Source organism: Scyliorhinus canicula, chromosome 1 (assembly GCF_902713615.1).
Source record: "Scyliorhinus canicula chromosome 1, sScyCan1.1, whole genome shotgun sequence".
NCBI lineage: Eukaryota > Metazoa > Chordata > Chondrichthyes > Carcharhiniformes > Scyliorhinidae > Scyliorhinus > Scyliorhinus canicula.
Genome location: NC_052146.1, coordinates 40,183,426 through 40,191,147, shown reverse-complemented (window position 1 = coordinate 40,191,147; position 7,722 = coordinate 40,183,426).

The window sequence follows — 7,722 nt, the reverse complement described above, 5'->3', positions numbered from 1 at the left end:
CCCAAGCCGGGAATCGAACCTAGGACCCTGGAGATGTGATGCAACTGTGCTAACCCCTGTGCTGCTGTACTGCCCATAGATTTTATTGTATTGATTTTTTTTTTTAACAGTGCAGTTTAACAAGCATGGGCGTGCCACCCCAAATCCTACATTCAGAAGACGCCAATAACTGCACTTGTCAATTTTCCTTTCTTGCCCACTTTGGAGCTGTTCTTTCTTAATGCTATTACAGATTTTGCCACAAAATAATTGTTTCCGGTTCTCCCAGTTTATTTTCCACATCTGTCCAGTTTTGCAGTAACTCACTTGGATGAGTGCAGCTCCAACAACACTCAAGAATCTTGAATCTTGAATCAACCCACTTGATAAGACACCCTATCCACTACCTTCACCATTCACTCCCTCCATCATGGACACATAGTGGCAGCCGTGTGTACCATCTGCAAGATGCACTGCAACAACACACCAAGGCTCTTTTGACAGCATCTTCTAAACCGGTAACGTCTACCATGACATCTGCCGCCTAGAAGAACAAGGGCAGCAGATGCATGGGAACACCACCATCTGCAAGTTTCCCTCCAAGCCACACACCATCCTGGCTTGGAATTGCTGTTCCTTCACTGCTGCTAGGTCCAAATCCTGGAACTCCCTCCTCGAACACCACATAGACTGCAGTGATTCAAGGCCACCATTGTCATTCCAAGGGCAATTAGGGATCGGAAATAAATGCTGGCCTAGCCAGCAATACCCACATCCAGAGAATGTATAAATAAAAAGATAATTTTATTTCTTTTTACATTTAGTCCTTTGGGTTTTGACTGCTCCACGTCCCTCTTGCTAAAATTCCTTACCGCATGAATATTATCGCTATCTATTTCTCCCTTCACTATTCTGGTTGTTTTAAATTTCCTACTTTGAACATTTAATTACTTCCCAATCTAACATTCTGCAATGTACATTAACACCTATCTGGTCACATTTAGCCTATCCAAATGGAATACTTCCCATCTGTCCCTGATGCCAATTCCAGCAAAATGGAATTACTCACCCTTGACATGACACCTGAAGCCATGCATTGATTTCCTGAATCCACCTGTCCTTCTCAATTATAATACATAGCTAGGGAAGTAAACACAAGATTACTATTTGTGGAATCATGCTTCAAAACGTGTTTCCTAATTTCCAAAGTTCATTTAAGATGTATGTCTTTACCTACACTACTGGTTCATGCAGTGATTGCTTCCCTTCTTCAGAAATAACTTTTCCAGTCTACTTAGTACCCTAGAATGTGGGAGGCAATAAAGTATCCAGGAGTGTCAGTCTGGATTACAGGTCATGTCAGTTCATTTGATTATTGAATCCTCCAACATCACTTCATTCGTGCTTGTAACAATTTATACTGAGTAAATAACCCCTACAAAAGTGTCCAGAAGACCATAAGACATAGGGGCAGAATTAGGCCACTCAGCCCATCAAGTCTGCTCCACCATTCAATCATGGCTAATATTTTTCTCATCCCCATAACCCCTGATCCACTGATTAATCATGAACCTAGCTATCTCTGTCTTAAAGGCACTCGATGATTTGGCCTCCACAGCCTTCTGCAGCAAAGAGTTCCACAGATTCACCACCCTCTGGCTGAAGAAACTCCTTATCTGTTTTAAAGGATCGTCCCTTTAGTCTGAGATTGTGTCCTCTGGTTCTAGTTTTTCCTACAAGTGGAAACATCCTCTCCATGCCCACACTATCCAGATCTTGAAGTATCTTGCGGGTTTCAATAAGATCCCCCTCATCCTTCTAAACTCCAACGAGTACAGACCCAGAGTCCTCAACCGTTCCTCATAGGACAAGCTCTTCATTCCAGGGATCATTCTTGTGAACCTCCTCTGGACCCTTTCCAAGGCCAGCACATCCTTTCTTAAATACTGGGCCCAAAACTGCTCACAATACTCCAAATGAGGTCTGATCAGAGCCTAATACAGCCTTCTTGGCATGAATGGTAACGTTGCATTTGCCTTCCTAACCTGCACGTTAATCTTGAGAATCGTGAACAAGGACTCCCAAGTCCCTTTGTGCTTCTGATTTCCTCAGCATTTCCCCATTTAGAAAATAGTCTATGCCTAAATTCCTCCTTCCAAAGTGCATAACCTCACACTTTTCCACATTGTATTTCATCTGCCACATCATTGCCCACTCTCCCTTTTGGAAATTTGGCATGTCAGTTACGACCCTCCCCAACTCTCCAGATGCATCATAGAAAGCATTTTTTCTGGTTGTATCACAGCTTGGTATGGAGCCTGCTCTGCCCAATTCCGCAGGAAATTACAAAAGGTCAAGAATGTAGCCCAGTCCATCACGCAAAAAGATACCAAAGTTTGAGGTCACGTACCAACCGACTCAAGAACAGCTTCTTCCCTGCTGCCATCAGACTTTTGGAGTCGCCAGGTGCCGTAAGAGACACCGTCACAAGCATCAAGGTCAAGTTCAAAGCAATAAAGCTAGACACCAATTAGTAAGTCCAAACAGTTAGAGTTTATTATAACAATTATAATAAATACTCATTCACACGCTAAAGACTAACTTACTTCTCTACCATTAAACGACTAATACTTATCTAAGAAGGAACAGGCCAGGTCAGGGAACAAGGCCTTTGTTCCGTTCTGGTCTGCAACTTCTAGATACTACTGGTCGGCACGGGTATAAGTAATGCCTGGGTCAAGGTAGCGATCGTCGTTTTGGCACTTACTTATCGATGGCTGCTGCTCAACGGCTGGTGTAAAAGACAGGATCTGGAGGCTGGAGTCGGAGGCCGGAGACAGGAGACCGAACCATGTGCGGGACCTTCTTTTTATAGGTCCCAGGAGGTCCGTGCCCCTTGGGGCGGGCTTCCTCACCTGCTGGGTATCGATTGGGCCTTTCCCCAATCGATTTGATTTGAACCCCCCTATCCTAGGGTCGTTCCTTGATGGCTGGGGCGGTTCTTAGGACTCATTGTCCTGGTTTCGCTGGCCCCATCATGTCTGCTTCGCTATAGAAAAGTATCGATTGATACTTAAGTGTATCTATTGTGTCCGGGATTGTCCCGGTATCACCTCATTAGTATGCAGACTGTTTTCCCATTTACAGCGCTGCCTGGGCTCTGCACCTGTGGGGAAACCGGTTTTTGCAAGTATCTGAATGCTGAAAGCTTCTGCAAGCTGTTTGCTCTTTACTGTCCGTTTTTCCCTGCAGTCTTTGCAGTTCTCCATTTTGTGTTACTGGTGTCCATCTTAGATGGCTACAGAACAAACCTCTCCTCATAGCTAATAATCTCCATATCAGGCAACATCCTGGTAAATCTCTTCTGCACCCTCTCTAAAGCCTTGGCATTTGCGTGGCAGCAATGACACTTACCATTTATAAGCATGGTAATTAGCTATAATTTGAATTAAATAATAGTTCATACATCACTATCAACTTTGTGTTTGAGGACTCTGATAAGGAGTTAATTCATTCCACTTTGTTAGTACTGTAACTCTATGTCACGTGACCTGAGGTGCAACTGTAATTGACATAGGGCTGGATAAGAATTGGAGGCAGCCTATAAACTTTAGGCGTATGTAGGAGAAATTTGATCCAACCCAAATATGTGTCAGAAAAAATGACAGGCTGGGTGGATAACAGTTGGCATATTGGCATATTAAATATTCAAAGTACAGAGCACACATCCTACTATTTTCTGAGTGTATTTCTACAGAAGACATTTCATATACAGTATATAGTTAATGTGTATATAAATAAAGCACACATATAAATGTATGTGTGTATTTTTGTGGGGATTTATGCATGACATTTACACAGAATAATGAACATTTGGATTCCAATTACTCAGCCCTACATTAAATTAATTGCTGGGTTCATTCACTTAGTGACCCAATTTCCTAGGTGGATTGAATTCACAATTATGTGATTGAATGAATATGCTTGATTCCATTGAACAAGCCACAAAATTCAATTAATTCACTGGACTGTATTTACCTAACCACATTTTCTTAATTAACTTCCTGGACTAAATTTAGTCATTAACAATTGTTTAAACAATTTGAACTCCATTCACCGAGGACCAGATTAGAGAGCTACTTTGGAGGAGGTATGGGGCAGCACAGAGGCTAGCACTGCTGCCTCACAGTGCCAGGGACCTGGGTTCAATTCCGACCTTAGGTGACTGCGTGAAGTTTGCACTTCCTCCCAGTGTCTGCGTGGGTTTTCTCGGGTGCTCCGGTTTCCTCCCACAGTCAAAGATATGCAGGTTCGGTGGGGTTACAGGGATAGGGCAGGGCCTAGGTACTGTACTCTTTCAGAGAATCGGTGCAGACTCGATGGGCTGAATGGCCTCCTTGTGCACTGTAGGAATTCTACGGTTCAGTGGTGTGGAAAGTAAGTGGAACGGAAGATTGAATAGGCTGATAAAAAAGACCAGCTGAACATTGCGTACTACAAAAGGGAGGGCACAGAAGGGTAGCAAGCAAGCTGGCAGAACATGGAAGTGCCAGAGGAGCAAGACGGGATGGGAGCAGGGCCCCAAAAAAAGGTTTTTGAAGCAAGACAGAAAAGCCACAATCTCAAAAAAGAGGTCATAGGGCATGAGGCGAAAGGAAGAGCACTTGAGGCCAACATTTTACATAGTAGCAAATGCAGCACGTAGGGGGAAAAGCAGTAGTAGGTGAGAGTTGAGACACTCAGCAGGGAGCTGCGATAGAGCTGACTTCAGAAGACAATGAAATAATTTTTTTTAAATTTAGAGTACCCAATTCATTTTTTCCAATTAAGGAGCAAAACTCACGCAAACACGGGGAGAATGTGCAAACTCCACTCAGTGACCCAGAGTCAGGATTGAACCTGGGACCTGTGTCATGAGGCAGCATGTCTTGTGAAGAAAGGTTGAGGAAGCTAGGGCTTTTCTCACTGGAACGAAGAAGGCAGAGAGGTGACTTGATAGAGGTGTACAAGGTGATGAGAGGCATGGATAGAGTGGATAGCCAGAGACTGTTCCCCAGGGTGGAAATGGCTGTCACGAGAGGACATCATTTTAAGGTGATTGGAGGAAGGTATAGGGGAGATGTTAGAGGTAGGTTATTTACAGAGTGGAGGGTGTGTGGAATGCACTGCCAGCAGAGGTGGTGGAGTCAGTCATTAGGGACATTTAAGCAACTCTTATGATAGGCACATGGACAGCAGTAAATTGAAGGGGTGTAGGTTAGGTTGATCTTAGATTAGGATAAATGGTCGGCACAACATCGTGGGATGAAGGGCCTGTACTGTTCTATATTCTATGCTGGCTTCCCCTTCTCTCCTCCGCTTCCCATTATCTTTTGATCCCCATCTCAATTTCCCATTCATCTAATATCAATTTCGCTATACACATTGCTGTATTGGACTTTCTTGATTTTCACTGTTGCTTTTCATCCTTCCCATTTGCCCTTCTTCTTTTATCCTAAAACGTCCAATCCCATCACCTTCCCCCAAATCCCATTAGCTGATTTCAGCTCATTGCACCACTGGCTTACTCCTGCTCACCATTGAACTATAATCCTTGACCTCCCACCAGCATCACCTGAAAGATCTTGAAAGGATAATCTCACCTCAATTTCTATCCATATTCCCTTAACCCTCCCAACCAGATTTTCTTTGGGAAGGAGGACCAAATGCCACCTCCTAGCTTCGCTGATTTGGAGGACTCTTTCTAAGTTGCTGCCTGAGAAACTGCAGCAACCCCCTCCCCTCCCAAACCAATTATCTAAATCAGCAACATTTATGAGCACTTGTGATATGGAGATGCTTGCTAGGACCTCCTGGCTGGGTGATATAAATTGCTCAAAGCATTCCCAAACAATAAGGGATGCAAATTAAGAAATGTTCCTAAGCCACTCGACCAGTAGACATCATCAACGGAACATAGCGAAAAGAATGCCCCACGCAACCGTCCTCATGCTCGTATGAAACTTGTGCTCTGTGTGGGGGGGAAAAATGCTACTTTCTAATATAAAACGAAGAAAGAGTACTCATCTTTTCCTTGTCTTTAAAATAGAGTGCATGATATTTAAAGTCTGGTTTTAGTGTCAGTAATAAAAAAAACTTGCATCTACATAGCACCTTGACTTCTACTTTCTCAAGAACTGAGCTAAATGTAAATATAGAAGTTTAAACTTCATTAGTTATTCGAGAATTTATATTTTCTACTTATACTTGACTCTTCACTTAACATGTGCAGTGTATTCACAACCCAATAAGTGCATTTTTTTCCATTGAAGTTATTAAAGTCAGGCAGTGTGAATAACACAAGGACCTATTTTATGATTTGGTGAAGTTGAAAGTTCTACTCCTAACTTGAAATATAAACCAAATGGGGAAAACATCTCCAGGTGGACCCACAGCAGGGCAGATCAGTCAAAACAAAATAAATACCAAAATATAGTTAACCACATGGGATTTTGCGACCATTGACTGGCTTCATGGTCACCATTAGACGGTTAAATCCAGATTTTTTTATTGCCATCTGTTATTTTAAAAAATAAATTTAGAGTACCCACTTTATTTTTTCCAATTAAGGGGCAATTTAGCTTGGCCAATCCACCTACCCTGCACATCTTTGGGTTGTGGGGGTGAAACCCATGCAAACACGGGGAGAATGTGCAAACTCCACACGGACAGTGACCCAGAGCCGGGATCGAACCTGGGACCTCAGCGCCGTGAGGCAGCAGGGCTAACCCACTGTGCCACCGTGCTGCCATTGCCATCTGTTATGATGGGATTTGAACTGGATTTGAGCCTTATCCTGGGGTAGTCCAGTGACGACCACTACACCACATCCATCTCCTGTTAGAGAAGGTAAAGCGTTTGATATTGAAGAGTGACTGACAATGGTGCAGAGGATAGAAAACAAGGCTGATGTGTGAAAACAAGGCTGATGTGTCAGAGGAGTAAATGAAAGAACATGCAACCATATAAGCACCCTTTCACCTCAGCATGTTCTAAAGTGCTTTACAACCTAATGAGCACCTTTAAGCTGTACTGTTGTAACACAGGGAAGCATAGCAACACAGGGCAGAGTGGCAGCTGATTTCCAAACTGCAATATCTCGCACATTACCAGATAGTCTTGTTTTACTGATATGGAATGTTGGCCAGCACCCTTGCTATTGTTTGAATAGGCTGTCGTTCAAAAATGTGGGCGTTATCAGCATACATTTGGAATTTGATCTAGCACTTCTAAATAATGCAACTAGGGATGACACTAGTGGCCAGAAAAGAATTGGGACAGCTATAAATAAAATAATGCAGTGTCAGGAAGGTAAACTGCATTGCAGAGGAGAAATGAAAGCTAGAAGTATGAATGATGTTAAAGAACGAGGGACTGTGAACTATTTAGTCTCTGATGCCATTTTTGACTCATTCAGGTCAGAAATTATAGTGCAGGGCAGCACAGTGGCCTAGTGGTTAGCACAGCTGCCTCACGGCCCTGAGGTCCCAGGTCCGATCCCGGCTCTGGGTCACTGTCCGTGTGGAGTTTGCACATCCCCGTGTCTGCGTGGGTTTCGCCCCACAACCCAAAAATGTGCAGAGTAGGTGAATTGGCCACACTAATATTACCCCTTAATTGGAAAAAATAATTGGGTAATCTAAATTTAAAAAAAAGAAATTATAGTGCAAGGGTTCAAACATCTAGCTCTGAAGTAAGAAATGT